Source organism: Leptodactylus fuscus, chromosome 11 (genome assembly GCF_031893055.1).
Source record: "Leptodactylus fuscus isolate aLepFus1 chromosome 11, aLepFus1.hap2, whole genome shotgun sequence".
Classification (NCBI taxonomy): Eukaryota; Metazoa; Chordata; class Amphibia; order Anura; family Leptodactylidae; genus Leptodactylus; species Leptodactylus fuscus.
The window spans coordinates 64,188,525-64,216,485 of NC_134275.1; the positions used below are offsets into that span (position 1 = coordinate 64,188,525).

Consider the following 27,961-nt stretch of genomic DNA (forward strand, 5'->3'; position numbering starts at 1 on the left):
AGCCCGGCCGCGACCACGAAGGGACTCGAACCCTCAATCTTCTGATCCGAAGTCAGACGCCTTATCCATTAGGCCACGCGGTCTAGGGCAGCTTCCTTCCCGTCGAAATGAGGAGGCCGCGCAATACGAAATCTTTTGCTTGAACCAAAGTCAATGGCAAAACACGTTTTCTTGTTTATGACAAATGAATAAATATATAACCATTCTCCATCTTCTTACGATAACCAATAGGTTTGACCTTTTCTAACATGTTGAAGAAGGAATACCCAGAATAGCTTAGAGGGAGTCTGCTCCCAGAACCCAGCATATCAATTCCAGCCAGGAAGCTAGATAGATTAGGGTGCCCTGAATCTTAGGGGGTGTTTTTGGTCTCTTGTGAATCGGTGCCTCCACTGCCGACATATCGCCGGTTTTGTCAATATGCAAAGGAGCTCTTTGGAGCAACGAGAGCTTTGCGGCTTACCTCTTTGGAGGAACGGCAACGCTCTCGTTGCTCCAAAGAGCTCCTTTGCCTATTGACATAAACAGCCATATCTCCGCAACAGAGGCACCGCTTCACAAGGGGAACACACTGTTTGATTCAGGTGACCCTAACCTATCTATCTTCCGGGCTGGGTTGATATGCTGGGTTTGGGTCAGAGACTCCCTTTAACCGAGTGGGAAAGGCATTGGAGGCGGGAGCGAGAGAGCTTTGTCAGGATGGCTGAGTGGTCTAAGGCGCCAGACTCAAGAGTAACTTCTTCACCAAAGTTGGGTGTTCTGGTCTCCGAATGGAGGCGTGGGTTCAAATCCCACTTCTGACAGTTAGCTTTTGACCTTGGAAACTCTTACGTGGCTGTCGCTTGCCTTGAAACGTGACCTATCGTGCTAACCGAGTTTAGCAGCAGGTAAAAGAGGGCTCTCGACCTCTAGCATCCAGCCCGGCCGCGACCACGAAGGGACTCGAACCCTCAATCTTCTGATCCGAAGTCAGACGCCTTATCCATTAGGCCACGCGGTCTAGGGCAGCTTCCTTCCCGTCGAAATGAGGAGGCCGCGCAATACGAAATCTTTTGCTTGAACCAAAGTCAATGGCAAAACACGTTTTCTTGTTTATGACAAATGAATAAATATATAACCATTCTCCATCTTCTTACGATAACCAATAGGTTTGACCTTTTCTAACATGTTGAAGAAGGAATACCCAGAATAGCTTAGAGGGAGTCTGCTCCCAGAACCCAGCATATCAATTCCAGCCAGGAAGCTAGATAGATTAGGGTGCCCTGAATCTTAGGGGGTGTTTTTGGTCTCTTGTGAATCGGTGCCTCCACTGCCGACATATCGCCGGTTTTGTCAATATGCAAAGGAGCTCTTTGGAGCAACGAGAGCTTTGCGGCTTACCTCTTTGGAGGAACGGCAACGCTCTCGTTGCTCCAAAGAGCTCCTTTGCCTATTGACATAAACAGCCATATCTCCGCAACAGAGGCACCGCTTCACAAGGGGAACACACTGTTTGATTCAGGTGACCCTAACCTATCTATCTTCCGGGCTGGGTTGATATGCTGGGTTTGGGTCAGAGACTCCCTTTAACCGAGTGGGAAAGGCATTGGAGGCGGGAGCGAGAGAGCTTTGTCAGGATGGCCGAGTGGTCTAAGGCGCCAGACTCAAGAGTAACTTCTTCACCAAAGTTGGGTGTTCTGGTCTCCGAATGGAGGCGTGGGTTCAAATCCCACTTCTGACAGTTAGCTTTTGACCTTGGAAACTCTTACGTGGCTGTCGCTTGCCTTGAAACGTGACCTATCGTGCTAACCGAGTTTAGCACCGGATAAAAGAGGACTCTCGACCTCTAGCATCCAGCCCGGCCGCGACCACGAAGGGACTCGAACCCTCAATCTTCTGATCCGAAGTCAGACGCCTTATCCATTAGGCCACGCGGTCTAGGGCAGCTTCCTTCCCGTCGAAATGAGGAGGCCGCGCAATACGAAATCTTTTGCTTGAACCAAAGTCAATGGCAAAACACGTTTTCTTGTTTATGACAAATGAATAAATATATAACCATTCTCCATCTTCTTACGATAACCAATAGGTTTGACCTTTTCTAACATGTTGAAGAAGGAATACCCAGAATAGCTTAGAGGGAGTCTGCTCCCAGAACCCAGCATATCAATTCCAGCCAGGAAGCTAGATAGATTAGGGTGCCCTGAATCTTAGGGGGTGTTTTTGGTCTCTTGTGAATCGGTGCCTCCACTGCCGACATATCGCCGGTTTTGTCAATATGCAAAGGAGCTCTTTGGAGCAACGAGATCTTTGTGGCTTACCTCTTTGGAGGAACGGCAACGCTCTCGTTGCTCCAAAGAGCTCCTTTGCCTATTGACATAAACAGCCATATCTCCGCAACAGAGGCACCGATTCACAAGGGGAACACACTGTTTGATTCAGGTGACCCTAACCTATCTATCTTCCGGGCTGGGTTGATATGCTGGGTTTGGGTCAGAGACTCCCTTTAACCGAGTGGGAAAGGCATTGGAGGCGGGAGCGAGAGAGCTTTGTCAGGATGGCCGAGTGGTCTAAGGCGCCAGACTCAAGAGTAACTTCTTCACCAAAGTTGGGTGTTCTGGTCTCCGAATGGAGGCGTGGGTTCAAATCCCACTTCTGACAGTTAGCTTTTGACCTTGGAAACTCTTACGTGGCTGTCGCTTTCCTTGAAACGTGACCTATCGTGCTAACCGAGTTTAGCAGCAGGTAAAAGAGGGCTCTCGACCTCTAGCATCCAGCCCGGCCGCGACCACGAAGGGACTCGAACCCTCAATCTTCTGATCCGAAGTCAGACGCCTTATCCATTAGGCCACGCGGTCTAGGGCAGCTTCCTTCCCGTCGAAATGAGGAGGCCGCGCAATACGAAATCTTTTGCTTGAACCAAAGTCAATGGCAAAACACGTTTTCTTGTTTATGACAAATGAATAAATATATAACCATTCTCCATCTTCTTACGATAACCAATAGGTTTGACCTTTTCTAACATGTTGAAGAAGGAATACCCAGAATAGCTTAGAGGGAGTCTGCTCCCAGAACCCAGCATATCAATTCCAGCCAGGAAGCTAGATAGATTAGGGTGCCCTGAATCTTAGGGGGTGTTTTTGGTCTCTTGTGAATCGGTGCCTCCACTGCCGACATATCGCCGGTTTTGTCAATATGCAAAGGAGCTCTTTGGAGCAACGAGAGCTTTGCAGCTTACCTCTTTGGAGGAACGGCAACGCTCTTGTTGCTCCAAAGAGCTCCTTTGACTATTGACATAAACAGCCATATCTCCGCAACAGAGGCACCGCTTCACAAGGGGAACACACTGTTTGATTCAGGTGACCCTAACCTATCTATCTTCCGGGCTGGGTTGATATGCTGGGTTTGGGTCAGAGACTCCCTTTAACCGAGTGGGAAAGGCATTGGAGGCGGGAGCGAGAGAGCTTTGTCAGGATGGCCGAGTGGTCTAAGGCGCCAGACTCAAGAGTAACTTCTTCACCAAAGTTGGGTGTTCTGGTCTCCGAATGGAGGCGTGGGTTCAAATCCCACTTCTGACAGTTAGCTTTTGACCTTGGAAACTCTTACGTGGCTGTCGCTTGCCTTGAAACGTGACCTATCGTGCTAACCGAGTTTAGCAGCAGGTAAAAGAGGGCTCTCGACCTCTAGCATCCAGCCCGGCCGCGACCACGAAGGGACTCGAACCCTCAATCTTCTGATCCGAAGTCAGACGCCTTATCCATTAGGCCACGCGGTCTAGGGCAGCTTCCTTCCCGTCGAAATGAGGAGGCCGCGCAATACGAAATCTTTTGCTTGAACCAAAGTCAATGGCAAAACACGTTTTCTTGTTTATGACAAATGAATAAATATATAACCATTCTCCATCTTCTTACGATAACCAATAGGTTTGACCTTTTCTAACATGTTGAAGAAGGAATACCCAGAATAGCTTAGAGGGAGTCTGCTCCCAGAACCCAGCATATCAATTCCAGCCAGGAAGCTAGATAGATTAGGGTGCCCTGAATCTTAGGGGGTGTTTTTGGTCTCTTGTGAATCGGTGCCTCCACTGCCGACATATCGCCGGTTTTGTCAATATGCAAAGGAGCTCTTTGGAGCAACGAGAGCTTTGCGGCTTACCTCTTTGGAGGAACGGCAACGCTCTCGTTGCTCCAAAGAGCTCCTTTGCCTATTGACATAAACAGCCATATCTCCGCAACAGAGGCACCGCTTCACAAGGGGAACACACTGTTTGATTCAGGTGACCCTAACCTATCTATCTTCCGGGCTGGGTTGATATGCTGGGTTTGGGTCAGAGACTCCCTTTAACCGAGTGGGAAAGGCATTGGAGGCGGGAGCGAGAGAGCTTTGTCAGGATGGCTGAGTGGTCTAAGGCGCCAGACTCAAGAGTAACTTCTTCACCAAAGTTGGGTGTTCTGGTCTCCGAATGGAGGCGTGGGTTCAAATCCCACTTCTGACAGTTAGCTTTTGACCTTGGAAACTCTTACGTGGCTGTCGCTTGCCTTGAAACGTGACCTATCGTGCTAACCGAGTTTAGCAGCAGGTAAAAGAGGGCTCTCGACCTCTAGCATCCAGCCCGGCCGCGACCACGAAGGGACTCGAACCCTCAATCTTCTGATCCGAAGTCAGACGCCTTATCCATTAGGCCACGCGGTCTAGGGCAGCTTCCTTCCCGTCGAAATGAGGAGGCCGCGCAATACGAAATCTTTTGCTTGAACCAAAGTCAATGGCAAAACACGTTTTCTTGTTTATGACAAATGAATAAATATATAACCATTCTCCATCTTCTTACGATAACCAATAGGTTTGACCTTTTCTAACATGTTGAAGAAGGAATACCCAGAATAGCTTAGAGGGAGTCTGCTCCCAGAACCCAGCATATCAATTCCAGCCAGGAAGCTAGATAGATTAGGGTGCCCTGAATCTTAGGGGGTGTTTTTGGTCTGTTGTGAATCGGTGCCTCCACTGCCGACATATCGCCGGTTTTGTCAATATGCAAAGGAGCTCTTTGGAGCAACGAGAGCTTTGCAGCTTACCTCTTTGGAGGAACGGCAACGCTCTTGTTGCTCCAAAGAGCTCCTTTGACTATTGACATAAACAGCCATATCTCCGCAACAGAGGCACCGCTTCACAAGGGGAACACACTGTTTGATTCAGGTGACCCTAACCTATCTATCTTCCGGGCTGGGTTGATATGCTGGGTTTGGGTCAGAGACTCCCTTTAACCGAGTGGGAAAGGCATTGGAGGCGGGAGCGAGAGAGCTTTGTCAGGATGGCCGAGTGGTCTAAGGCGCCAGACTCAAGAGTAACTTCTTCACCAAAGTTGGGTGTTCTGGTCTCCGAATGGAGGCGTGGGTTCAAATCCCACTTCTGACAGTTAGCTTTTGACCTTGGAAACTCTTACGTGGCTGTCGCTTGCCTTGAAACGTGACCTATCGTGCTAACCGAGTTTAGCAGCAGGTAAAAGAGGGCTCTCGACCTCTAGCATCCAGCCCGGCCGCGACCACGAAGGGACTCGAACCCTCAATCTTCTGATCCGAAGTCAGACGCCTTATCCATTAGGCCACGCGGTCTAGGGCAGCTTCCTTCCCGTCGAAATGAGGAGGCCGCGCAATACGAAATCTTTTGCTTGAACCAAAGTCAATGGCAAAACACGTTTTCTTGTTTATGACAAATGAATAAATATATAACCATTCTCCATCTTCTTACGATAACCAATAGGTTTGACCTTTTCTAACATGTTGAAGAAGGAATACCCAGAATAGCTTAGAGGGAGTCTGCTCCCAGAACCCAGCATATCAATTCCAGCCAGGAAGCTAGATAGATTAGGGTGCCCTGAATCTTAGGGGGTGTTTTTGGTCTCTTGTGAATCGGTGCCTCCACTGCCGACATATCGCCGGTTTTGTCAATATGCAAAGGAGCTCTTTGGAGCAACGAGAGCTTTGCGGCTTACCTCTTTGGAGGAACGGCAACGCTCTCGTTGCTCCAAAGAGCTCCTTTGCCTATTGACATAAACAGCCATATCTCCGCAACAGAGGCACCGCTTCACAAGGGGAACACACTGTTTGATTCAGGTGACCCTAACCTATCTATCTTCCGGGCTGGGTTGATATGCTGGGTTTGGGTCAGAGACTCCCTTTAACCGAGTGGGAAAGGCATTGGAGGCGGGAGCGAGAGAGCTTTGTCAGGATGGCCGAGTGGTCTAAGGCGCCAGACTCAAGAGTAACTTCTTCACCAAAGTTGGGTGTTCTGGTCTCCGAATGGAGGCGTGGGTTCAAATCCCACTTCTGACAGTTAGCTTTTGACCTTGGAAACTCTTACGTGGCTGTCGCTTGCCTTGAAACGTGACCTATCGTGCTAACCGAGTTTAGCAGCAGGTAAAAGAGGGCTCTCGACCTCTAGCATCCAGCCTGGCCGCGACCACGAAGGGACTCGAACCCTCAATCTTCTGATCCGAAGTCAGACGCCTTATCCATTAGGCCACGCGGTCTAGGGCAGCTTCCTTCCCGTCGAAATGAGGAGGCCGCGCAATACGAAATCTTTTGCTTGAACCAAAGTCAATGGCAAAACACGTTTTCTTGTTTATGACAAATGAATAAATATATAACCATTCTCCATCTTCTTACGATAACCAATAGGTTTGACCTTTTCTAACATGTTGAAGAAGGAATACCCAGAATAGCTTAGAGGGAGTCTGCTCCCAGAACCCAGCATATCAATTCCAGCCAGGAAGCTAGATAGATTAGGGTGCCCTGAATCTTAGGGGGTGTTTTTGGTCTCTTGTGAATCGGTGCCTCCACTGCCGACATATCGCCGGTTTTGTCAATATGCAAAGGAGCTCTTTGGAGCAACGAGAGCTTTGCGGCTTACCTCTTTGGAGGAACGGCAACGCTCTCGTTGCTCCAAAGAGCTCCTTTGCCTATTGACATAAACAGCCATATCTCCGCAACAGAGGCACCGCTTCACAAGGGGAACACACTGTTTGATTCAGGTGACCCTAACCTATCTATCTTCCGGGCTGGGTTGATATGCTGGGTTTGGGTCAGAGACTCCCTTTAACCGAGTGGGAAAGGCATTGGAGGCGGGAGCGAGAGAGCTTTGTCAGGATGGTCGAGTGGTCTAAGGCGCCAGACTCAAGAGTAACTTCTTCACCAAAGTTGGGTGTTCTGGTCTCCGAATGGAGGCGTGGGTTCAAATCCCACTTCTGACAGTTAGCTTTTGACCTTGGAAACTCTTACGTGGCTGTCGCTTGCCTTGCAACGTGACCTATCGTGCTAACCGAGTTTAGCAGCAGGTAAAAGAGGGCTCTCGACCTCTAGCATCCAGCCCGGCCACGACCACGAAGGGACTCGAACCCTCAATCTTCTGATCCGAAGTCAGACGCCTTATCCATTAGGCCACGCGGTCTAGGGCAGTTTCCTTCCCGTCGAAATGAGGAGGCCGCGCAATACGAAATCTTTTGCTTGAACCAAAGTCAATGGCAAAACACGTTTTCTTGTTTATGACAAATGAATAAATATATAACCATTCTCCATCTTCTTACGATAACCAATAGGTTTGACCTTTTCTAACATGTTGAAGAAGGAATACCCAGAATAGCTTAGAGGGAGTCTGCTCCCAGAACCCAGCATATCAATTCCAGCCAGGAAGCTAGATAGATTAGGGTGCCCTGAATCTTAGGGGGTGTTTTTGGTCTCTTGTGAATCGGTGCCTCCACTGCCGACATATCGCCGGTTTTGTCAATATGCAAAGGAGCTCTTTGGAGCAACGAGAGCTTTGCGGCTTACCTCTTTGGAGGAACGGCAACGCTCTCGTTGCTCCAAAGAGCTCCTTTGACTATTGACATAAACAGCCATATCTCCGCAACAGAGGCACCGCTTCACAAGGGGAACACACTGTTTGATTCAGGTGACCCTAACCTATCTATCTTCCGGGCTGGGTTGATATGCTGGGTTTGGGTCAGAGACTCCCTTTAACCGAGTGGGAAAGGCATTGGAGGCGGGAGCGAGAGAGCTTTGTCAGGATGGCCGAGTGGTCTAAGGCGCCAGACTCAAGAGTAACTTCTTCACCAAAGTTGGGTGTTCTGGTCTCCGAATGGAGGCGTGGGTTCAAATCCCACTTCTGACAGTTAGCTTTTGACCTTGGAAACTCTTACGTGGCTGTCGCTTGCCTTGAAACGTGACCTATCGTGCTAACCGAGTTTAGCAGCAGGTAAAAGAGGGCTCTCGACCTCTAGCATCCAGCCCGGCCGCGACCACGAAGGGACTCGAACCCTCAATCTTCTGATCCGAAGTCAGACGCCTTATCCATTAGGCCACGCGGTCTAGGGCAGCTTCCTTCCCGTCGAAATGAGGAGGCCGCGCAATACGAAATCTTTTGCTTGAACCAAAGTCAATGGCAAAACACGTTTTCTTGTTTATGACAAATGAATAAATATATAACCATTCTCCATCTTCTTACGATAACCAATAGGTTTGACCTTTTCTAACATGTTGAAGAAGGAATACCCAGAATAGCTTAGAGGGAGTCTGCTCCCAGAACCCAGCATATCAATTCCAGCCAGGAAGCTAGATAGATTAGGGTGCCCTGAATCTTAGGGGGTGTTTTTGGTCTCTTGTGAATCGGTGCCTCCACTGCCGACATATCGCCGGTTTTGTCAATATGCAAAGGAGCTCTTTGGAGCAACGAGAGCTTTGCGGCTTACCTCTTTGGAGGAACGGCAACGCTCTCGTTGCTCCAAAGAGCTCCTTTGCCTATTGACATAAACAGCCATATCTCCGCAACAGAGGCACCGCTTCACAAGGGGAACACACTGTTTGATTCAGGTGACCCTAACCTATCTATCTTCCGGGCTGGGTTGATATGCTGGGTTTGGGTCAGAGACTCCCTTTAACCGAGTGGGAAAGGCATTGGAGGCGGGAGCGAGAGAGCTTTGTCAGGATGGCCGAGTGGTCTAAGGCGCCAGACTCAAGAGTAACTTCTTCACCAAAGTTGGGTGTTCTGGTCTCCGAATGGAGGCGTGGGTTCAAATCCCACTTCTGACAGTTAGCTTTTGACCTTGGAAACTCTTACGTGGCTGTCGCTTGCCTTGAAACGTGACCTATCGTGCTAACCGAGTTTAGCAGCAGGTAAAAGAGGGCTCTCGACCTCTAGCATCCAGCCCGGCCGCGACCACGAAGGGACTCGAACCCTCAATCTTCTGATCCGAAGTCAGACGCCTTATCCATTAGGCCACGCGGTCTAGGGCAGCTTCCTTCCCGTCGAAATGAGGAGGCCGCGCAATACGAAATCTTTTGCTTGAACCAAAGTCAATGGCAAAACACGTTTTCTTGTTTATGACAAATGAATAAATATATAACCATTCTCCATCTTCTTACGATAACCAATAGGTTTGACCTTTTCTAACATGTTGAAGAAGGAATACCCAGAATAGCTTAGAGGGAGTCTGCTCCCAGAACCCAGCATATCAATTCCAGCCAGGAAGCTAGATAGATTAGGGTGCCCTGAATCTTAGGGGGTGTTTTTGGTCTCTTGTGAATCGGTGCCTCCACTGCCGACATATCGCCGGTTTTGTCAATATGCAAAGGAGCTCTTTGGAGCAACGAGAGCTTTGCGGCTTACCTCTTTGGAGGAACGGCAACGCTCTCGTTGCTCCAAAGAGCTCCTTTGCCTATTGACATAAACAGCCATATCTCCGCAACAGAGGCACCGCTTCACAAGGGGAACACACTGTTTGATTCAGGTGACCCTAACCTATCTATCTTCCGGGCTGGGTTGATATGCTGGGTTTGGGTCAGAGACTCCCTTTAACCGAGTGGGAAAGGCATTGGAGGCGGGAGCGAGAGAGCTTTGTCAGGATGGCCGAGTGGTCTAAGGCGCCAGACTCAAGAGTAACTTCTTCACCAAAGTTGGGTGTTCTGGTCTCCGAATGGAGGCGTGGGTTCAAATCCCACTTCTGACAGTTAGCTTTTGACCTTGGAAACTCTTACGTGGCTGTCGCTTGCCTTGAAACGTGACCTATCGTGCTAACCGAGTTTAGCAGCAGGTAAAAGAGGGCTCTCGACCTCTAGCATCCAGCCTGGCCGCGACCACGAAGGGACTCGAACCCTCAATCTTCTGATCCGAAGTCAGACGCCTTATCCATTAGGCCACGCGGTCTAGGGCAGCTTCCTTCCCGTCGAAATGAGGAGGCCGCGCAATACGAAATCTTTTGCTTGAACCAAAGTCAATGGCAAAACACGTTTTCTTGTTTATGACAAATGAATAAATATATAACCATTCTCCATCTTCTTACGATAACCAATAGGTTTGACCTTTTCTAACATGTTGAAGAAGGAATACCCAGAATAGCTTAGAGGGAGTCTGCTCCCAGAACCCAGCATATCAATTCCAGCCAGGAAGCTAGATAGATTAGGGTGCCCTGAATCTTAGGGGGTGTTTTTGGTCTCTTGTGAATCGGTGCCTCCACTGCCGACATATCGCCGGTTTTGTCAATATGCAAAGGAGCTCTTTGGAGCAACGAGAGCTTTGCGGCTTACCTCTTTGGAGGAACGGCAACGCTCTCGTTGCTCCAAAGAGCTCCTTTGCCTATTGACATAAACAGCCATATCTCCGCAACAGAGGCACCGCTTCACAAGGGGAACACACTGTTTGATTCAGGTGACCCTAACCTATCTATCTTCCGGGCTGGGTTGATATGCTGGGTTTGGGTCAGAGACTCCCTTTAACCGAGTGGGAAAGGCATTGGAGGCGGGAGCGAGAGAGCTTTGTCAGGATGGTCGAGTGGTCTAAGGCGCCAGACTCAAGAGTAACTTCTTCACCAAAGTTGGGTGTTCTGGTCTCCGAATGGAGGCGTGGGTTCAAATCCCACTTCTGACAGTTAGCTTTTGACCTTGGAAACTCTTACGTGGCTGTCGCTTGCCTTGCAACGTGACCTATCGTGCTAACCGAGTTTAGCAGCAGGTAAAAGAGGGCTCTCGACCTCTAGCATCCAGCCCGGCCACGACCACGAAGGGACTCGAACCCTCAATCTTCTGATCCGAAGTCAGACGCCTTATCCATTAGGCCACGCGGTCTAGGGCAGTTTCCTTCCCGTCGAAATGAGGAGGCCGCGCAATACGAAATCTTTTGCTTGAACCAAAGTCAATGGCAAAACACGTTTTCTTGTTTATGACAAATGAATAAATATATAACCATTCTCCATCTTCTTACGATAACCAATAGGTTTGACCTTTTCTAACATGTTGAAGAAGGAATACCCAGAATAGCTTAGAGGGAGTCTGCTCCCAGAACCCAGCATATCAATTCCAGCCAGGAAGCTAGATAGATTAGGGTGCCCTGAATCTTAGGGGGTGTTTTTGGTCTCTTGTGAATCGGTGCCTCCACTGCCGACATATCGCCGGTTTTGTCAATATGCAAAGGAGCTCTTTGGAGCAACGAGAGCTTTGCGGCTTACCTCTTTGGAGGAACGGCAACGCTCTCGTTGCTCCAAAGAGCTCCTTTGACTATTGACATAAACAGCCATATCTCCGCAACAGAGGCACCGCTTCACAAGGGGAACACACTGTTTGATTCAGGTGACCCTAACCTATCTATCTTCCGGGCTGGGTTGATATGCTGGGTTTGGGTCAGAGACTCCCTTTAACCGAGTGGGAAAGGCATTGGAGGCGGGAGCGAGAGAGCTTTGTCAGGATGGCCGAGTGGTCTAAGGCGCCAGACTCAAGAGTAACTTCTTCACCAAAGTTGGGTGTTCTGGTCTCCGAATGGAGGCGTGGGTTCAAATCCCACTTCTGACAGTTAGCTTTTGACCTTGGAAACTCTTACGTGGCTGTCGCTTGCCTTGAAACGTGACCTATCGTGCTAACCGAGTTTAGCAGCAGGTAAAAGAGGGCTCTCGACCTCTAGCATCCAGCCCGGCCGCGACCACGAAGGGACTCGAACCCTCAATCTTCTGATCCGAAGTCAGACGCCTTATCCATTAGGCCACGCGGTCTAGGGCAGCTTCCTTCCCGTCGAAATGAGGAGGCCGCGCAATACGAAATCTTTTGCTTGAACCAAAGTCAATGGCAAAACACGTTTTCTTGTTTATGACAAATGAATAAATATATAACCATTCTCCATCTTCTTACGATAACCAATAGGTTTGACCTTTTCTAACATGTTGAAGAAGGAATACCCAGAATAGCTTAGAGGGAGTCTGCTCCCAGAACCCAGCATATCAATTCCAGCCAGGAAGCTAGATAGATTAGGGTGCCCTGAATCTTAGGGGGTGTTTTTGGTCTCTTGTGAATCGGTGCCTCCACTGCCGACATATCGCCGGTTTTGTCAATATGCAAAGGAGCTCTTTGGAGCAACGAGAGCTTTGCGGCTTACCTCTTTGGAGGAACGGCAACGCTCTCGTTGCTCCAAAGAGCTCCTTTGCCTATTGACATAAACAGCCATATCTCCGCAACAGAGGCACCGCTTCACAAGGGGAACACACTGTTTGATTCAGGTGACCCTAACCTATCTATCTTCCGGGCTGGGTTGATATGCTGGGTTTGGGTCAGAGACTCCCTTTAACCGAGTGGGAAAGGCATTGGAGGCGGGAGCGAGAGAGCTTTGTCAGGATGGCCGAGTGGTCTAAGGCGCCAGACTCAAGAGTAACTTCTTCACCAAAGTTGGGTGTTCTGGTCTCCGAATGGAGGCGTGGGTTCAAATCCCACTTCTGACAGTTAGCTTTTGACCTTGGAAACTCTTACGTGGCTGTCGCTTGCCTTGAAACGTGACCTATCGTGCTAACCGAGTTTAGCAGCAGGTAAAAGAGGGCTCTCGACCTCTAGCATCCAGCCCGGCCGCGACCACGAAGGGACTCGAACCCTCAATCTTCTGATCCGAAGTCAGACGCCTTATCCATTAGGCCACGCGGTCTAGGGCAGCTTCCTTCCCGTCGAAATGAGGAGGCCGCGCAATACGAAATCTTTTGCTTGAACCAAAGTCAATGGCAAAACACGTTTTCTTGTTTATGACAAATGAATAAATATATAACCATTCTCCATCTTCTTACGATAACCAATAGGTTTGACCTTTTCTAACATGTTGAAGAAGGAATACCCAGAATAGCTTAGAGGGAGTCTGCTCCCAGAACCCAGCATATCAATTCCAGCCAGGAAGCTAGATAGATTAGGGTGCCCTGAATCTTAGGGGGTGTTTTTGGTCTCTTGTGAATCGGTGCCTCCACTGCCGACATATCGCCGGTTTTGTCAATATGCAAAGGAGCTCTTTGGAGCAACGAGAGCTTTGCGGCTTACCTCTTTGGAGGAACGGCAACGCTCTCGTTGCTCCAAAGAGCTCCTTTGCCTATTGACATAAACAGCCATATCTCCGCAACAGAGGCACCGCTTCACAAGGGGAACACACTGTTTGATTCAGGTGACCCTAACCTATCTATCTTCCGGGCTGGGTTGATATGCTGGGTTTGGGTCAGAGACTCCCTTTAACCGAGTGGGAAAGGCATTGGAGGCGGGAGCGAGAGAGCTTTGTCAGGATGGCCGAGTGGTCTAAGGCGCCAGACTCAAGAGTAACTTCTTCACCAAAGTTGGGTGTTCTGGTCTCCGAATGGAGGCGTGGGTTCAAATCCCACTTCTGACAGTTAGCTTTTGACCTTGGAAACTCTTACGTGGCTGTCGCTTGCCTTGAAACGTGACCTATCGTGCTAACCGAGTTTAGCAGCAGGTAAAAGAGGGCTCTCGACCTCTAGCATCCAGCCCGGCCGCGACCACGAAGGGACTCGAACCCTCAATCTTCTGATCCGAAGTCAGACGCCTTATCCATTAGGCCACGCGGTCTAGGGCAGCTTCCTTCCCGTCGAAATGAGGAGGCCGCGCAATACGAAATCTTTTGCTTGAACCAAAGTCAATGGCAAAACACGTTTTCTTGTTTATGACAAATGAATAAATATATAACCATTCTCCATCTTCTTACGATAACCAATAGGTTTGACCTTTTCTAACATGTTGAAGAAGGAATACCCAGAATAGCTTAGAGGGAGTCTGCTCCCAGAACCCAGCATATCAATTCCAGCCAGGAAGCTAGATAGATTAGGGTGCCCTGAATCTTAGGGGGTGTTTTTGGTCTCTTGTGAATCGGTGCCTCCACTGCCGACATATCGCCGGTTTTGTCAATATGCAAAGGAGCTCTTTGGAGCAACGAGAGCTTTGCGGCTTACCTCTTTGGAGGAACGGCAACGCTCTCGTTGCTCCAAAGAGCTCCTTTGCCTATTGACATAAACAGCCATATCTCCGCAACAGAGGCACCGCTTCACAAGGGGAACACACTGTTTGATTCAGGTGACCCTAACCTATCTATCTTCCGGGCTGGGTTGATATGCTGGGTTTGGGTCAGAGACTCCCTTTAACCGAGTGGGAAAGGCATTGGAGGCGGGAGCGAGAGAGCTTTGTCAGGATGGCCGAGTGGTCTAAGGCGCCAGACTCAAGAGTAACTTCTTCACCAAAGTTGGGTGTTCTGGTCTCCGAATGGAGGCGTGGGTTCAAATCCCACTTCTGACAGTTAGCTTTTGACCTTGGAAACTCTTACGTGGCTGTCGCTTGCCTTGAAACGTGACCTATCGTGCTAACCGAGTTTAGCAGCAGGTAAAAGAGGGCTCTCGACCTCTAGCATCCAGCCCGGCCACGACCACGAAGGGACTCTGTCACGGGATGGTTAGAGTCTATACTATAGGCCATGTGTAATATATATTTCATGTGGAATGTATTCTCTAACCTGTTGTAAACATCAATGTGTAGTTGGCTGATTAGGGTCTAGTGTGTTAGCACATTGTATGCAAATACCTCTAACTAGTGAGGACAATGGGTGGAGATAATCTGATCAGTGTCTCCAAGAAGATGTTGGACTGTGCATTGTTCAAAAGAGACAGGGAGTCTGCTCTCCTTGGCATAGGTGAGGGGGGAAGGATCTGTGACTCAGCCCTTCCCACCCCCAGGTATAGGAAGTAACAGTTTAGTATATAGTTGTAGCTAGCAGTTAGTATGTGTTAGCCGGCCTGTGCACAGCTCTGCAGAGAGCCAGGATATAGTTACAGGACCAAGGAACCAAAGTTATCATTGGATTGTGACTTCTGTGGACTTATTGTTATTACGGTTGATGTGACCGCTGCCGGCTACTAACTTTGTGGATTACAATAAATTGCTGTTGTCTCCCGACCTCTTGCGTCCGTGTTGATTCAAAAGACCATCCGGAGGAAGACGTATACCTTTGCTCCGTGACAACTGGTGGCAGCGGTGGGATCAACAGCGGACAGCGAGATGGACTACAGCAGCCCAGCGATTAATGGAGCCACAACCTCAGAATACAGGAACTGGACTATGGCAAGTCTACAAGTAAGGGCCCGGGAACTAAACCTGAGTTACCAGGGAAGAACGAAAGAGCAACTGATCGAGGCACTGGAGGAGATGACCCTGCAAAGCGACCATGAGGAGGGCTGCCCCCAGGAGACAGTAGAGATACAGGAGTGGCAGGTACAGACCCAAAAGAGCAGATGGGTTGTTTTGTATGAGGAGGAATTGGCAGTGCTGGGGCTAGGAGCAACTGCGGAGCAAAGGAGTAGAGCATTACAGAGGGCTCAGGAAACCGAGAAGGAGGAACAGAGAATGGCGTATGAAAAGGAAAGAATGGCGCATGAAATGCGAATGGCTGAGATAACTATGAGGAATTATAATCAAACGTCGACCCCCAGCCCAACAGTGAGAGAACCACCATATGTCTCCCATAAACACTTCAAGACCTTTGAGGAAGCGGCTGGGGATGTTGATGGATATTTTCAGGACTTCGAACACCAGTGCCGCCTGATGGAAGTCCCAGAGAAGGATTGGGTCCGGTATCTGGTGGGACACCTACGAGATGGGGCTGCGGAAGCTCTCAGAGCCATGGACCCTAGTGATCAGCGGGACTATGAGGCCATTAAAAGAGCGGTGCAGAAGTATTATGCAGTCACTCCAGAGACCTACCGAGTTCAGTTCCGCTCTTTGTCTTACAATGGGGGAAGCTCCTTCCACATGTTCGCCCACAAGTTGAAGCAAGCATGCAAGCGCTGGCTAGAAGGAGAGGAGGCTGTCACAGTCGATAAGATCCTCCAAGTCATACTTAAGGAACAGTTCTTTTCCCAGTGCCCCGCTGAGATCCGTGAGTGGGTGCTGGAACGGAACCCAGCCACAGTGGAGCAAGCTGCTTCTCTTGCAGATGAGGGCCTGACCATCAAGCCGCAGTGGAAGAGATTGTTTGCAGAGGAGCGGAAAACTACCACAGTCCGCCAGACACCCTTCATCCAGCCACCCACCTTTCGTGTCCGGCCTCAGGATTACAATTCCCCCTCTACCCCTGCCCCAGCCCATCGGCCTCCAGCTATGAACAACCCTGTCCCTAGACAACGACCTACTGGAAGAATGCTAGAGCGCAGATGTTTTGGGTGCGGGCGGCCTGGACATTTGCAAGCTAGTTGCCCTGCTAACATGGGGGCACGGGCCACCGTGGCATCCCGGCCTATTCACTACCTGGGAACCACCCCTAGGACAGAAAGTTTGGCCCCATTTCCAGATGACTCCATGAATGACCCATCTGTTCCACCTCCAGGGGTCTATGGGATTCAGCCTTCCGCCACACATCCCGCAAACCTTCAGAGGAAGCACTTGCAGGAGGTCCTACTGGATGGCCGAACAGTTGTTGGATTCCGGGACTCGGGAGCTTTCCTAACGGTAGCGGACCCCCGAGTTGTGCGACCCGAGGCCCTAGAGGAGGGCCCTGGCATTTCTATCAAGTTGGCAGGGGGTACTCGGAAACGTATTCCTAAAGCTACCGTGGAACTCGACTATGGTTATGGACCAAAACGATGCACAATTGGTGTGATGAGCGGGCTGCCGGCCGATGTTCTGTTAGGCAACGATGTTGGAAATCTACAGTGCCACTTTGTGGGAGCAGTGACCCGAAGCCAAGCTCAGGGAGAAGCCAACATGGATCCACCGGATTTTCTGACAGATGCCAGCCCTTCAACCCTACAACTTTACCATTCAGTACCGCCGAGGGAACCAACACCAGAACGCAGATGGGTTATCCCGGCAGGAGGAAATATGAGCTATAGAGACTGATGTGCATTCCCCAATTTACCTGTGTAGGCCAATTGTGTCATGCACATGTTTTGAGAGGGGGAGGGGTTGTCACGGGATGGTTAGAGTCTATACTATAGGCCATGTGTAATATATATTTCATGTGGAATGTATTCTCTAACCTGTTGTAAACATCAATGTGTAGTTGGCTGATTAGGGTCTAGTGTGTTAGCACATTGTATGCAAATACCTCTAACTAGTGAGGACAATGGGTGGAGATAATCTGATCAGTGTCTCCAAGAAGATGTTGGACTGTGCATTGTTCAAAAGAGACAGGGAGTCTGCTCTCCTTGGCATAGGTGAGGGGGGAAGGATCTGTGACTCAGCCCTTCCCACCCCCAGGTATAGGAAGTAACAGTTTAGTATATAGTTGTAGCTAGCAGTTAGTATGTGTTAGCCGGCCTGTGCACAGCTCTGCAGAGAGCCAGGATATAGTTACAGGACCAAGGAACCAAAGTTATCATTGGATTGTGACTTCTGTGGACTTATTGTTATTACGGTTGATGTGACCGCTGCCGGCTACTAACTTTGTGGATTACAATAAATTGCTGTTGTCTCCCGACCTCTTGCGTCCGTGTTGATTCAAAAGACCATCCGGAGGAAGACGTATACCTTTGCTCCGTGACAGACTCGAACCCTCAATCTTCTGATCCGAAGTCAGACGCCTTATCCATTAGGCCACGCGGTCTAGGGCAGCTTCCTTCCCGTCGAAATGAGGAGGCCGCGCAATACGAAATCTTTTGCTTGAACCAAAGTCAATGGCAAAACACGTTTTCTTGTTTATGACAAATGAATAAATATATAACCATTCTCCATCTTCTTACGATAACCAATAGGTTTGACCTTTTCTAACATGTTGAAGAAGGAATACCCAGAATAGCTTAGAGGGAGTCTGCTCCCAGAACCCAGCATATCAATTCCAGCCAGGAAGCTAGATAGATTAGGGTGCCCTGAATCTTAGGGGGTGTTTTTGGTCTCTTGTGAATCGGTGCCTCCACTGCCGACATATCGCCGGTTTTGTCAATATGCAAAGGAGCTCTTTGGAGCAACGAGAGCTTTGCGGCTTACCTCTTTGGAGGAACGGCAACGCTCTCGTTGCTCCAAAGAGCTCCTTTGCCTATTGACATAAACAGCCATATCTCCGCAACAGAGGCACCGCTTCACAAGGGGAACACACTGTTTGATTCAGGTGACCCTAACCTATCTATCTTCCGGGCTGGGTTGATATGCTGGGTTTGGGTCAGAGACTCCCTTTAACCGAGTGGGAAAGGCATTGGAGGCGGGGGCGAGAGAGCTTTGTCAGGATGGCCGAGTGGTCTAAGGCGCCAGACTCAAGAGTAACTTCTTCACCAAAGTTGGGTGTTCTGGTCTCCGAATGGAGGCGTGGGTTCAAATCCCACTTCTGACAGTTAGCTTTTGACCTTGGAAACTCTTACGTGGCTGTCGCTTGCCTTGAAACGTGACCTATCGTGCTAACCGAGTTTAGCAGCAGGTAAAAGAGGGCTCTCGACCTCTAGCATCCAGCCCGGCCGCGACCACGAAGGGACTCGAACCCTCAATCTTCTGATCCGAAGTCAGACGCCTTATCCATTAGGCCACGCGGTCTAGGGCAGCTTCCTTCCCGTCGAAATGAGGAGGCCGCGCAATACGAAATCTTTTGCTTGAACCAAAGTCAATGGCAAAACACGTTTTCTTGTTTATGACAAATGAATAAATATATAACCATTCTCCATCTTCTTACGATAACCAATAGGTTTGACCTTTTCTAACATGTTGAAGAAGGAATACCCAGAATAGCTTAGAGGGAGTCTGCTCCCAGAACCCAGCATATCAATTCCAGCCAGGAAGCTAGATAGATTAGGGTGCCCTGAATCTTAGGGGGTGTTTTTGGTCTCTTGTGAATCGGTGCCTCCACTGCCGACATATCGCCGGTTTTGTCAATATGCAAAGGAGCTCTTTGGAGCAACGAGAGCTTTGCGGCTTACCTCTTTGGAGGAACGGCAACGCTCTCGTTGCTCCAAAGAGCTCCTTTGCCTATTGACATAAACAGCCATATCTCCGCAACAGAGGCACCGCTTCACAAGGGGAACACACTGTTTGATTCAGGTGACCCTAACCTATCTATCTTCCGGGCTGGGTTGATATGCTGGGTTTGGGTCAGAGACTCCCTTTAACCGAGTGGGAAAGGCATTGGAGGCGGGAGCGAGAGAGCTTTGTCAGGATGGCCGAGTGGTCTAAGGCGCCAGACTCAAGAGTAACTTCTTCACCAAAGTTGGGTGTTCTGGTCTCCGAATGGAGGCGTGGGTTCAAATCCCACTTCTGACAGTTAGCTTTTGACCTTGGAAACTCTTACGTGGCTGTCGCTTGCCTTGAAACGTGACCTATCGTGCTAACCGAGTTTAGCAGCAGGTAAAAGAGGGCTCTCGACCTCTAGCATCCAGCCCGGCCGCGACCACGAAGGGACTCGAACCCTCAATCTTCTGATCCGAAGTCAGACGCCTTATCCATTAGGCCACGCGGTCTAGGGCAGCTTCCTTCCCGTCGAAATGAGGAGGCCGCGCAATACGAAATCTTTTGCTTGAACCAAAGTCAATGGCAAAACACGTTTTCTTGTTTATGACAAATGAATAAATATATAACCATTCTCCATCTTCTTACGATAACCAATAGGTTTGACCTTTTCTAACATGTTGAAGAAGGAATACCCAGAATAGCTTAGAGGGAGTCTGCTCCCAGAACCCAGCATATCAATTCCAGCCAGGAAGCTAGATAGATTAGGGTGCCCTGAATCTTAGGGGGTGTTTTTGGTCTCTTGTGAATCGGTGCCTCCACTGCCGACATATCGCCGGTTTTGTCAATATGCAAAGGAGCTCTTTGGAGCAACGAGAGCTTTGCGGCTTACCTCTTTGGAGGAACGGCAACGCTCTCGTTGCTCCAAAGAGCTCCTTTGCCTATTGACATAAACAGCCATATCTCCGCAACAGAGGCACCGCTTCACAAGGGGAACACACTGTTTGATTCAGGTGACCCTAACCTATCTATCTTCCGGGCTGGGTTGATATGCTGGGTTTGGGTCAGAGACTCCCTTTAACCGAGTGGGAAAGGCATTGGAGGCGGGAGCGAGAGAGCTTTGTCAGGATGGCCGAGTGGTCTAAGGCGCCAGACTCAAGAGTAACTTCTTCACCAAAGTTGGGTGTTCTGGTCTCCGAATGGAGGCGTGGGTTCAAATCCCACTTCTGACAGTTAGCTTTTGACCTTGGAAACTCTTACGTGGCTGTCGCTTGCCTTGAAACGTGACCTATCGTGCTAACCGAGTTTAGCAGCAGGTAAAAGAGGGCTCTCGACCTCTAGCATCCAGCCCGGCCGCGACCACGAAGGGACTCGAACCCTCAATCTTCTGATCCGAAGTCAGACGCCTTATCCATTAGGCCACGCGGTCTAGGGCAGCTTCCTTCCCGTCGAAATGAGGAGGCCGCGCAATACGAAATCTTTTGCTTGAACCAAAGTCAATGGCAAAACACGTTTTCTTGTTTATGACAAATGAATAAATATATAACCATTCTCCATCTTCTTACGATAACCAATAGGTTTGACCTTTTCTAACATGTTGAAGAAGGAATACCCAGAATAGCTTAGAGGGAGTCTGCTCCCAGAACCCAGCATATCAATTCCAGCCAGGAAGCTAGATAGATTAGGGTGCCCTGAATCTTAGGGGGTGTTTTTGGTCTCTTGTGAATCGGTGCCTCCACTGCCGACATATCGCCGGTTTTGTCAATATGCAAAGGAGCTCTTTGGAGCAACGAGAGCTTTGCGGCTTACCTCTTTGGAGGAACGGCAACGCTCTCGTTGCTCCAAAGAGCTCCTTTGCCTATTGACATAAACAGCCATATCTCCGCAACAGAGGCACCGCTTCACAAGGGGAACACACTGTTTGATTCAGGTGACCCTAACCTATCTATCTTCCGGGCTGGGTTGATATGCTGGGTTTGGGTCAGAGACTCCCTTTAACCGAGTGGGAAAGGCATTGGAGGCGGGAGCGAGAGAGCTTTGTCAGGATGGCCGAGTGGTCTAAGGCGCCAGACTCAAGAGTAACTTCTTCACCAAAGTTGGGTGTTCTGGTCTCCGAATGGAGGCGTGGGTTCAAATCCCACTTCTGACAGTTAGCTTTTGACCTTGGAAACTCTTACGTGGCTGTCGCTTGCCTTGAAACGTGACCTATCGTGCTAACCGAGTTTAGCAGCAGGTAAAAGAGGGCTCTCGACCTCTAGCATCCAGCCCGGCCACGACCACGAAGGGACTCTGTCACGGGATGGTTAGAGTCTATACTATAGGCCATGTGTAATATATATTTCATGTGGAATGTATTCTCTAACCTGTTGTAAACATCAATGTGTAGTTGGCTGATTAGGGTCTAGTGTGTTAGCACATTGTATGCAAATACCTCTAACTAGTGAGGACAATGGGTGGAGATAATCTGATCAGTGTCTCCAAGAAGATGTTGGACTGTGCATTGTTCAAAAGAGACAGGGAGTCTGCTCTCCTTGGCATAGGTGAGGGGGGAAGGATCTGTGACTCAGCCCTTCCCACCCCCAGGTATAGGAAGTAACAGTTTAGTATATAGTTGTAGCTAGCAGTTAGTATGTGTTAGCCGGCCTGTGCACAGCTCTGCAGAGAGCCAGGATATAGTTACAGGACCAAGGAACCAAAGTTATCATTGGATTGTGACTTCTGTGGACTTATTGTTATTACGGTTGATGTGACCGCTGCCGGCTACTAACTTTGTGGATTACAATAAATTGCTGTTGTCTCCCGACCTCTTGCGTCCGTGTTGATTCAAAAGACCATCCGGAGGAAGACGTATACCTTTGCTCCGTGACAACTGGTGGCAGCGGTGGGATCAACAGCGGACAGCGAGATGGACTACAGCAGCCCAGCGATTAATGGAGCCACAACCTCAGAATACAGGAACTGGACTATGGCAAGTCTACAAGTAAGGGCCCGGGAACTAAACCTGAGTTACCAGGGAAGAACGAAAGAGCAACTGATCGAGGCACTGGAGGAGATGACCCTGCAAAGCGACCATGAGGAGGGCTGCCCCCAGGAGACAGTAGAGATACAGGAGTGGCAGGTACAGACCCAAAAGAGCAGATGGGTTGTTTTGTATGAGGAGGAATTGGCAGTGCTGGGGCTAGGAGCAACTGCGGAGCAAAGGAGTAGAGCATTACAGAGGGCTCAGGAAACCGAGAAGGAGGAACAGAGAATGGCGTATGAAAAGGAAAGAATGGCGCATGAAATGCGAATGGCTGAGATAACTATGAGGAATTATAATCAAACGTCGACCCCCAGCCCAACAGTGAGAGAACCACCATATGTCTCCCATAAACACTTCAAGACCTTTGAGGAAGCGGCTGGGGATGTTGATGGATATTTTCAGGACTTCGAACACCAGTGCCGCCTGATGGAAGTCCCAGAGAAGGATTGGGTCCGGTATCTGGTGGGACACCTACGAGATGGGGCTGCGGAAGCTCTCAGAGCCATGGACCCTAGTGATCAGCGGGACTATGAGGCCATTAAAAGAGCGGTGCAGAAGTATTATGCAGTCACTCCAGAGACCTACCGAGTTCAGTTCCGCTCTTTGTCTTACAATGGGGGAAGCTCCTTCCACATGTTCGCCCACAAGTTGAAGCAAGCATGCAAGCGCTGGCTAGAAGGAGAGGAGGCTGTCACAGTCGATAAGATCCTCCAAGTCATACTTAAGGAACAGTTCTTTTCCCAGTGCCCCGCTGAGATCCGTGAGTGGGTGCTGGAACGGAACCCAGCCACAGTGGAGCAAGCTGCTTCTCTTGCAGATGAGGGCCTGACCATCAAGCCGCAGTGGAAGAGATTGTTTGCAGAGGAGCGGAAAACTACCACAGTCCGCCAGACACCCTTCATCCAGCCACCCACCTTTCGTGTCCGGCCTCAGGATTACAATTCCCCCTCTACCCCTGCCCCAGCCCATCGGCCTCCAGCTATGAACAACCCTGTCCCTAGACAACGACCTACTGGAAGAATGCTAGAGCGCAGATGTTTTGGGTGCGGGCGGCCTGGACATTTGCAAGCTAGTTGCCCTGCTAACATGGGGGCACGGGCCACCGTGGCATCCCGGCCTATTCACTACCTGGGAACCACCCCTAGGACAGAAAGTTTGGCCCCATTTCCAGATGACTCCATGAATGACCCATCTGTTCCACCTCCAGGGGTCTATGGGATTCAGCCTTCCGCCACACATCCCGCAAACCTTCAGAGGAAGCACTTGCAGGAGGTCCTACTGGATGGCCGAACAGTTGTTGGATTCCGGGACTCGGGAGCTTTCCTAACGGTAGCGGACCCCCGAGTTGTGCGACCCGAGGCCCTAGAGGAGGGCCCTGGCATTTCTATCAAGTTGGCAGGGGGTACTCGGAAACGTATTCCTAAAGCTACCGTGGAACTCGACTATGGTTATGGACCAAAACGATGCACAATTGGTGTGATGAGCGGGCTGCCGGCCGATGTTCTGTTAGGCAACGATGTTGGAAATCTACAGTGCCACTTTGTGGGAGCAGTGACCCGAAGCCAAGCTCAGGGAGAAGCCAACATGGATCCACCGGATTTTCTGACAGATGCCAGCCCTTCAACCCTACAACTTTACCATTCAGTACCGCCGAGGGAACCAACACCAGAACGCAGATGGGTTATCCCGGCAGGAGGAAATATGAGCTATAGAGACTGATGTGCATTCCCCAATTTACCTGTGTAGGCCAATTGTGTCATGCACATGTTTTGAGAGGGGGAGGGGTTGTCACGGGATGGTTAGAGTCTATACTATAGGCCATGTGTAATATATATTTCATGTGGAATGTATTCTCTAACCTGTTGTAAACATCAATGTGTAGTTGGCTGATTAGGGTCTAGTGTGTTAGCACATTGTATGCAAATACCTCTAACTAGTGAGGACAATGGGTGGAGATAATCTGATCAGTGTCTCCAAGAAGATGTTGGACTGTGCATTGTTCAAAAGAGACAGGGAGTCTGCTCTCCTTGGCATAGGTGAGGGGGGAAGGATCTGTGACTCAGCCCTTCCCACCCCCAGGTATAGGAAGTAACAGTTTAGTATATAGTTGTAGCTAGCAGTTAGTATGTGTTAGCCGGCCTGTGCACAGCTCTGCAGAGAGCCAGGATATAGTTACAGGACCAAGGAACCAAAGTTATCATTGGATTGTGACTTCTGTGGACTTATTGTTATTACGGTTGATGTGACCGCTGCCGGCTACTAACTTTGTGGATTACAATAAATTGCTGTTGTCTCCCGACCTCTTGCGTCCGTGTTGATTCAAAAGACCATCCGGAGGAAGACGTATACCTTTGCTCCGTGACAGACTCGAACCCTCAATCTTCTGATCCGAAGTCAGACGCCTTATCCATTAGGCCACGCGGTCTAGGGCAGCTTCCTTCCCGTCGAAATGAGGAGGCCGCGCAATACGAAATCTTTTGCTTGAACCAAAGTCAATGGCAAAACACGTTTTCTTGTTTATGACAAATGAATAAATATATAACCATTCTCCATCTTCTTACGATAACCAATAGGTTTGACCTTTTCTAACATGTTGAAGAAGGAATACCCAGAATAGCTTAGAGGGAGTCTGCTCCCAGAACCCAGCATATCAATTCCAGCCAGGAAGCTAGATAGATTAGGGTGCCCTGAATCTTAGGGGGTGTTTTTGGTCTCTTGTGAATCGGTGCCTCCACTGCCGACATATCGCCGGTTTTGTCAATATGCAAAGGAGCTCTTTGGAGCAACGAGAGCTTTGCGGCTTACCTCTTTGGAGGAACGGCAACGCTCTCGTTGCTCCAAAGAGCTCCTTTGCCTATTGACATAAACAGCCATATCTCCGCAACAGAGGCACCGCTTCACAAGGGGAACACACTGTTTGATTCAGGTGACCCTAACCTATCTATCTTCCGGGCTGGGTTGATATGCTGGGTTTGGGTCAGAGACTCCCTTTAACCGAGTGGGAAAGGCATTGGAGGCGGGGGCGAGAGAGCTTTGTCAGGATGGCCGAGTGGTCTAAGGCGCCAGACTCAAGAGTAACTTCTTCACCAAAGTTGGGTGTTCTGGTCTCCGAATGGAGGCGTGGGTTCAAATCCCACTTCTGACAGTTAGCTTTTGACCTTGGAAACTCTTACGTGGCTGTCGCTTGCCTTGAAACGTGACCTATCGTGCTAACCGAGTTTAGCAGCAGGTAAAAGAGGGCTCTCGACCTCTAGCATCCAGCCCGGCCGCGACCACGAAGGGACTCGAACCCTCAATCTTCTGATCCGAAGTCAGACGCCTTATCCATTAGGCCACGCGGTCTAGGGCAGCTTCCTTCCCGTCGAAATGAGGAGGCCGCGCAATACGAAATCTTTTGCTTGAACCAAAGTCAATGGCAAAACACGTTTTCTTGTTTATGACAAATGAATAAATATATAACCATTCTCCATCTTCTTACGATAACCAATAGGTTTGACCTTTTCTAACATGTTGAAGAAGGAATACCCAGAATAGCTTAGAGGGAGTCTGCTCCCAGAACCCAGCATATCAATTCCAGCCAGGAAGCTAGATAGATTAGGGTGCCCTGAATCTTAGGGGGTGTTTTTGGTCTCTTGTGAATCGGTGCCTCCACTGCCGACATATCGCCGGTTTTGTCAATATGCAAAGGAGCTCTTTGGAGCAACGAGAGCTTTGCGGCTTACCTCTTTGGAGGAACGGCAACGCTCTCGTTGCTCCAAAGAGCTCCTTTGCCTATTGACATAAACAGCCATATCTCCGCAACAGAGGCACCGCTTCACAAGGGGAACACACTGTTTGATTCAGGTGACCCTAACCTATCTATCTTCCGGGCTGGGTTGATATGCTGGGTTTGGGTCAGAGACTCCCTTTAACCGAGTGGGAAAGGCATTGGAGGCGGGAGCGAGAGAGCTTTGTCAGGATGGCCGAGTGGTCTAAGGCGCCAGACTCAAGAGTAACTTCTTCACCAAAGTTGGGTGTTCTGGTCTCCGAATGGAGGCGTGGGTTCAAATCCCACTTCTGACAGTTAGCTTTTGACCTTGGAAACTCTTACGTGGCTGTCGCTTGCCTTGAAACGTGACCTATCGTGCTAACCGAGTTTAGCAGCAGGTAAAAGAGGGCTCTCGACCTCTAGCATCCAGCCCGGCCGCGACCACGAAGGGACTCGAACCCTCAATCTTCTGATCCGAAGTCAGACGCCTTATCCATTAGGCCACGCGGTCTAGGGCAGCTTCCTTCCCGTCGAAATGAGGAGGCCACGCAATACGAAATCTTTTGCTTGAACCAAAGTCAATGGCAAAACACGTTTTCTTGTTTATGACAAATGAATAAATATATAACCATTCTCCATCTTCTTACGATAACCAATAGGTTTGACCTTTTCTAACATGTTGAAGAAGGAATACCCAGAATAGCTTAGAGGGAGTCTGCTCCCAGAACCCAGCATATCAATTCCAGCCAGGAAGCTAGATAGATTAGGGTGCCCTGAATCTTAGGGGGTGTTTTTGGTCTCTTGTGAATCGGTGCCTCCACTGCCGACATATCGCCGGTTTTGTCAATATGCAAAGGAGCTCTTTGGAGCAACGAGAGCTTTGCGGCTTACCTCTTTGGAGGAACGGCAACGCTCTCGTTGCTCCAAAGAGCTCCTTTGACTATTGACATAAACAGCCATATCTCCGCAACAGAGGCACCGCTTCACAAGGGGAACACACTGTTTGATTCAGGTGACCCTAACCTATCTATCTTCCGGGCTGGGTTGATATGCTGGGTTTGGGTCAGAGACTCCCTTTAACCGAGTGGGAAAGGCATTGGAGGCGGGAGCGAGAGAGCTTTGTCAGGATGGCCGAGTGGTCTAAGGCGCCAGACTCAAGAGTAACTTCTTCACCAAAGTTGGGTGTTCTGGTCTCCGAATGGAGGCGTGGGTTCAAATCCCACTTCTGACAGTTAGCTTTTGACCTTGGAAACTCTTACGTGGCTGTCGCTTGCCTTGAAACGTGACCTATCGTGCTAACCGAGTTTAGCAGCAGGTAAAAGAGGGCTCTCGACCTCTAGCATCCAGCCCGGCCGCGACCACGAAGGGACTCGAACCCTCAATCTTCTGATCCGAAGTCAGACGCCTTATCCATTAGGCCACGCGGTCTAGGGCAGCTTCCTTCCCGTCGAAATGAGGAGGCCGCGCAATACGAAATCTTTTGCTTGAACCAAAGTCAATGGCAAAACACGTTTTCTTGTTTATGACAAATGAATAAATATATAACCATTCTCCATCTTCTTACGATAACCAATAGGTTTGACCTTTTCTAACATGTTGAAGAAGGAATACCCAGAATAGCTTAGAGGGAGTCTGCTCCCAGAACCCAGCATATCAATTCCAGCCAGGAAGCTAGATAGATTAGGGTGCCCTGAATCTTAGGGGGTGTTTTTGGTCTCTTGTGAATCGGTGCCTCCACTGCCGACATATCGCCGGTTTTGTCAATATGCAAAGGAGCTCTTTGGAGCAACGAGAGCTTTGCGGCTTACCTCTTTGGAGGAACGGCAACGCTCTCGTTGCTCCAAAGAGCTCCTTTGCCTATTGACATAAACAGCCATATCTCCGCAACAGAGGCACCGATTCACAAGGGGAACACACTGTTTGATTCAGGTGACCCTAACCTATCTATCTTCCGGGCTGGGTTGATATGCTGGGTTTGGGTCAGAGACTCCCTTTAACCGAGTGGGAAAGGCA

General features: G+C 49.6%; 45 non-coding genes across 45 annotated transcripts; 23 read left to right on the forward strand and 22 right to left on the reverse strand.

Annotated features, from left to right (window-relative positions):
• Positions 1 to 10: 10 nt before the first annotated feature.
• On the reverse strand, positions 11 to 83 carry TRNAR-UCG (transfer RNA arginine (anticodon UCG)). The gene has a single exon. It is a non-coding gene; the product is annotated as a tRNA-Arg (tRNA).
• A 610-nt stretch (positions 84 to 693) lies between these two features.
• On the forward strand, positions 694 to 803 carry TRNAL-CAA (transfer RNA leucine (anticodon CAA)). The gene is made up of 2 exons: positions 694 to 731; positions 758 to 803. It is a non-coding gene; the product is annotated as a tRNA-Leu (tRNA).
• A 124-nt stretch (positions 804 to 927) lies between these two features.
• Positions 928 to 1,000, reverse strand: TRNAR-UCG (transfer RNA arginine (anticodon UCG)). The gene has a single exon. It is a non-coding gene; the product is annotated as a tRNA-Arg (tRNA).
• Positions 1,001 to 1,610: 610 nt separating this feature from the next.
• Positions 1,611 to 1,720, forward strand: TRNAL-CAA (transfer RNA leucine (anticodon CAA)). The gene is made up of 2 exons: positions 1,611 to 1,648; positions 1,675 to 1,720. It is a non-coding gene; the product is annotated as a tRNA-Leu (tRNA).
• Positions 1,721 to 1,844: 124 nt separating this feature from the next.
• On the reverse strand, positions 1,845 to 1,917 carry TRNAR-UCG (transfer RNA arginine (anticodon UCG)). Its single transcript has one exon. It is a non-coding gene; the product is annotated as a tRNA-Arg (tRNA).
• A 610-nt stretch (positions 1,918 to 2,527) lies between these two features.
• On the forward strand, positions 2,528 to 2,637 carry TRNAL-CAA (transfer RNA leucine (anticodon CAA)). The gene is made up of 2 exons: positions 2,528 to 2,565; positions 2,592 to 2,637. It is a non-coding gene; the product is annotated as a tRNA-Leu (tRNA).
• A 124-nt stretch (positions 2,638 to 2,761) lies between these two features.
• On the reverse strand, positions 2,762 to 2,834 carry TRNAR-UCG (transfer RNA arginine (anticodon UCG)). Its single transcript has one exon. It is a non-coding gene; the product is annotated as a tRNA-Arg (tRNA).
• Positions 2,835 to 3,444: 610 nt separating this feature from the next.
• On the forward strand, positions 3,445 to 3,554 carry TRNAL-CAA (transfer RNA leucine (anticodon CAA)). Its single transcript has 2 exons — positions 3,445 to 3,482; positions 3,509 to 3,554. It is a non-coding gene; the product is annotated as a tRNA-Leu (tRNA).
• A 124-nt stretch (positions 3,555 to 3,678) lies between these two features.
• TRNAR-UCG (transfer RNA arginine (anticodon UCG)) lies at positions 3,679 to 3,751 on the reverse strand. Its single transcript has one exon. It is a non-coding gene; the product is annotated as a tRNA-Arg (tRNA).
• A 610-nt stretch (positions 3,752 to 4,361) lies between these two features.
• Positions 4,362 to 4,471, forward strand: TRNAL-CAA (transfer RNA leucine (anticodon CAA)). The gene is made up of 2 exons: positions 4,362 to 4,399; positions 4,426 to 4,471. It is a non-coding gene; the product is annotated as a tRNA-Leu (tRNA).
• A 124-nt stretch (positions 4,472 to 4,595) lies between these two features.
• TRNAR-UCG (transfer RNA arginine (anticodon UCG)) lies at positions 4,596 to 4,668 on the reverse strand. The gene has a single exon. It is a non-coding gene; the product is annotated as a tRNA-Arg (tRNA).
• Positions 4,669 to 5,278: 610 nt separating this feature from the next.
• On the forward strand, positions 5,279 to 5,388 carry TRNAL-CAA (transfer RNA leucine (anticodon CAA)). Its single transcript has 2 exons — positions 5,279 to 5,316; positions 5,343 to 5,388. It is a non-coding gene; the product is annotated as a tRNA-Leu (tRNA).
• A 124-nt stretch (positions 5,389 to 5,512) lies between these two features.
• TRNAR-UCG (transfer RNA arginine (anticodon UCG)) lies at positions 5,513 to 5,585 on the reverse strand. The gene has a single exon. It is a non-coding gene; the product is annotated as a tRNA-Arg (tRNA).
• Positions 5,586 to 6,195: 610 nt separating this feature from the next.
• TRNAL-CAA (transfer RNA leucine (anticodon CAA)) lies at positions 6,196 to 6,305 on the forward strand. The gene is made up of 2 exons: positions 6,196 to 6,233; positions 6,260 to 6,305. It is a non-coding gene; the product is annotated as a tRNA-Leu (tRNA).
• A 124-nt stretch (positions 6,306 to 6,429) lies between these two features.
• Positions 6,430 to 6,502, reverse strand: TRNAR-UCG (transfer RNA arginine (anticodon UCG)). Its single transcript has one exon. It is a non-coding gene; the product is annotated as a tRNA-Arg (tRNA).
• A 610-nt stretch (positions 6,503 to 7,112) lies between these two features.
• On the forward strand, positions 7,113 to 7,222 carry TRNAL-CAA (transfer RNA leucine (anticodon CAA)). The gene is made up of 2 exons: positions 7,113 to 7,150; positions 7,177 to 7,222. It is a non-coding gene; the product is annotated as a tRNA-Leu (tRNA).
• A 124-nt stretch (positions 7,223 to 7,346) lies between these two features.
• TRNAR-UCG (transfer RNA arginine (anticodon UCG)) lies at positions 7,347 to 7,419 on the reverse strand. Its single transcript has one exon. It is a non-coding gene; the product is annotated as a tRNA-Arg (tRNA).
• A 610-nt stretch (positions 7,420 to 8,029) lies between these two features.
• TRNAL-CAA (transfer RNA leucine (anticodon CAA)) lies at positions 8,030 to 8,139 on the forward strand. The gene is made up of 2 exons: positions 8,030 to 8,067; positions 8,094 to 8,139. It is a non-coding gene; the product is annotated as a tRNA-Leu (tRNA).
• A 124-nt stretch (positions 8,140 to 8,263) lies between these two features.
• TRNAR-UCG (transfer RNA arginine (anticodon UCG)) lies at positions 8,264 to 8,336 on the reverse strand. The gene has a single exon. It is a non-coding gene; the product is annotated as a tRNA-Arg (tRNA).
• Positions 8,337 to 8,946: 610 nt separating this feature from the next.
• Positions 8,947 to 9,056, forward strand: TRNAL-CAA (transfer RNA leucine (anticodon CAA)). The gene is made up of 2 exons: positions 8,947 to 8,984; positions 9,011 to 9,056. It is a non-coding gene; the product is annotated as a tRNA-Leu (tRNA).
• Positions 9,057 to 9,180: 124 nt separating this feature from the next.
• Positions 9,181 to 9,253, reverse strand: TRNAR-UCG (transfer RNA arginine (anticodon UCG)). Its single transcript has one exon. It is a non-coding gene; the product is annotated as a tRNA-Arg (tRNA).
• A 610-nt stretch (positions 9,254 to 9,863) lies between these two features.
• On the forward strand, positions 9,864 to 9,973 carry TRNAL-CAA (transfer RNA leucine (anticodon CAA)). Its single transcript has 2 exons — positions 9,864 to 9,901; positions 9,928 to 9,973. It is a non-coding gene; the product is annotated as a tRNA-Leu (tRNA).
• A 124-nt stretch (positions 9,974 to 10,097) lies between these two features.
• On the reverse strand, positions 10,098 to 10,170 carry TRNAR-UCG (transfer RNA arginine (anticodon UCG)). The gene has a single exon. It is a non-coding gene; the product is annotated as a tRNA-Arg (tRNA).
• A 610-nt stretch (positions 10,171 to 10,780) lies between these two features.
• TRNAL-CAA (transfer RNA leucine (anticodon CAA)) lies at positions 10,781 to 10,890 on the forward strand. Its single transcript has 2 exons — positions 10,781 to 10,818; positions 10,845 to 10,890. It is a non-coding gene; the product is annotated as a tRNA-Leu (tRNA).
• A 124-nt stretch (positions 10,891 to 11,014) lies between these two features.
• TRNAR-UCG (transfer RNA arginine (anticodon UCG)) lies at positions 11,015 to 11,087 on the reverse strand. The gene has a single exon. It is a non-coding gene; the product is annotated as a tRNA-Arg (tRNA).
• A 610-nt stretch (positions 11,088 to 11,697) lies between these two features.
• Positions 11,698 to 11,807, forward strand: TRNAL-CAA (transfer RNA leucine (anticodon CAA)). Its single transcript has 2 exons — positions 11,698 to 11,735; positions 11,762 to 11,807. It is a non-coding gene; the product is annotated as a tRNA-Leu (tRNA).
• A 124-nt stretch (positions 11,808 to 11,931) lies between these two features.
• TRNAR-UCG (transfer RNA arginine (anticodon UCG)) lies at positions 11,932 to 12,004 on the reverse strand. The gene has a single exon. It is a non-coding gene; the product is annotated as a tRNA-Arg (tRNA).
• Positions 12,005 to 12,614: 610 nt separating this feature from the next.
• TRNAL-CAA (transfer RNA leucine (anticodon CAA)) lies at positions 12,615 to 12,724 on the forward strand. The gene is made up of 2 exons: positions 12,615 to 12,652; positions 12,679 to 12,724. It is a non-coding gene; the product is annotated as a tRNA-Leu (tRNA).
• Positions 12,725 to 12,848: 124 nt separating this feature from the next.
• Positions 12,849 to 12,921, reverse strand: TRNAR-UCG (transfer RNA arginine (anticodon UCG)). Its single transcript has one exon. It is a non-coding gene; the product is annotated as a tRNA-Arg (tRNA).
• Positions 12,922 to 13,531: 610 nt separating this feature from the next.
• Positions 13,532 to 13,641, forward strand: TRNAL-CAA (transfer RNA leucine (anticodon CAA)). Its single transcript has 2 exons — positions 13,532 to 13,569; positions 13,596 to 13,641. It is a non-coding gene; the product is annotated as a tRNA-Leu (tRNA).
• Positions 13,642 to 13,765: 124 nt separating this feature from the next.
• On the reverse strand, positions 13,766 to 13,838 carry TRNAR-UCG (transfer RNA arginine (anticodon UCG)). Its single transcript has one exon. It is a non-coding gene; the product is annotated as a tRNA-Arg (tRNA).
• Positions 13,839 to 14,448: 610 nt separating this feature from the next.
• TRNAL-CAA (transfer RNA leucine (anticodon CAA)) lies at positions 14,449 to 14,558 on the forward strand. Its single transcript has 2 exons — positions 14,449 to 14,486; positions 14,513 to 14,558. It is a non-coding gene; the product is annotated as a tRNA-Leu (tRNA).
• Positions 14,559 to 18,466: 3,908 nt separating this feature from the next.
• TRNAL-CAA (transfer RNA leucine (anticodon CAA)) lies at positions 18,467 to 18,576 on the forward strand. The gene is made up of 2 exons: positions 18,467 to 18,504; positions 18,531 to 18,576. It is a non-coding gene; the product is annotated as a tRNA-Leu (tRNA).
• Positions 18,577 to 18,700: 124 nt separating this feature from the next.
• TRNAR-UCG (transfer RNA arginine (anticodon UCG)) lies at positions 18,701 to 18,773 on the reverse strand. The gene has a single exon. It is a non-coding gene; the product is annotated as a tRNA-Arg (tRNA).
• A 610-nt stretch (positions 18,774 to 19,383) lies between these two features.
• TRNAL-CAA (transfer RNA leucine (anticodon CAA)) lies at positions 19,384 to 19,493 on the forward strand. The gene is made up of 2 exons: positions 19,384 to 19,421; positions 19,448 to 19,493. It is a non-coding gene; the product is annotated as a tRNA-Leu (tRNA).
• A 124-nt stretch (positions 19,494 to 19,617) lies between these two features.
• Positions 19,618 to 19,690, reverse strand: TRNAR-UCG (transfer RNA arginine (anticodon UCG)). Its single transcript has one exon. It is a non-coding gene; the product is annotated as a tRNA-Arg (tRNA).
• A 610-nt stretch (positions 19,691 to 20,300) lies between these two features.
• On the forward strand, positions 20,301 to 20,410 carry TRNAL-CAA (transfer RNA leucine (anticodon CAA)). The gene is made up of 2 exons: positions 20,301 to 20,338; positions 20,365 to 20,410. It is a non-coding gene; the product is annotated as a tRNA-Leu (tRNA).
• Positions 20,411 to 20,534: 124 nt separating this feature from the next.
• Positions 20,535 to 20,607, reverse strand: TRNAR-UCG (transfer RNA arginine (anticodon UCG)). The gene has a single exon. It is a non-coding gene; the product is annotated as a tRNA-Arg (tRNA).
• A 610-nt stretch (positions 20,608 to 21,217) lies between these two features.
• Positions 21,218 to 21,327, forward strand: TRNAL-CAA (transfer RNA leucine (anticodon CAA)). The gene is made up of 2 exons: positions 21,218 to 21,255; positions 21,282 to 21,327. It is a non-coding gene; the product is annotated as a tRNA-Leu (tRNA).
• Positions 21,328 to 25,235: 3,908 nt separating this feature from the next.
• TRNAL-CAA (transfer RNA leucine (anticodon CAA)) lies at positions 25,236 to 25,345 on the forward strand. Its single transcript has 2 exons — positions 25,236 to 25,273; positions 25,300 to 25,345. It is a non-coding gene; the product is annotated as a tRNA-Leu (tRNA).
• A 124-nt stretch (positions 25,346 to 25,469) lies between these two features.
• TRNAR-UCG (transfer RNA arginine (anticodon UCG)) lies at positions 25,470 to 25,542 on the reverse strand. The gene has a single exon. It is a non-coding gene; the product is annotated as a tRNA-Arg (tRNA).
• A 610-nt stretch (positions 25,543 to 26,152) lies between these two features.
• Positions 26,153 to 26,262, forward strand: TRNAL-CAA (transfer RNA leucine (anticodon CAA)). Its single transcript has 2 exons — positions 26,153 to 26,190; positions 26,217 to 26,262. It is a non-coding gene; the product is annotated as a tRNA-Leu (tRNA).
• A 124-nt stretch (positions 26,263 to 26,386) lies between these two features.
• Positions 26,387 to 26,459, reverse strand: TRNAR-UCG (transfer RNA arginine (anticodon UCG)). The gene has a single exon. It is a non-coding gene; the product is annotated as a tRNA-Arg (tRNA).
• A 610-nt stretch (positions 26,460 to 27,069) lies between these two features.
• Positions 27,070 to 27,179, forward strand: TRNAL-CAA (transfer RNA leucine (anticodon CAA)). The gene is made up of 2 exons: positions 27,070 to 27,107; positions 27,134 to 27,179. It is a non-coding gene; the product is annotated as a tRNA-Leu (tRNA).
• A 124-nt stretch (positions 27,180 to 27,303) lies between these two features.
• TRNAR-UCG (transfer RNA arginine (anticodon UCG)) lies at positions 27,304 to 27,376 on the reverse strand. Its single transcript has one exon. It is a non-coding gene; the product is annotated as a tRNA-Arg (tRNA).
• Positions 27,377 to 27,961: the final 585 nt, after the last annotated feature.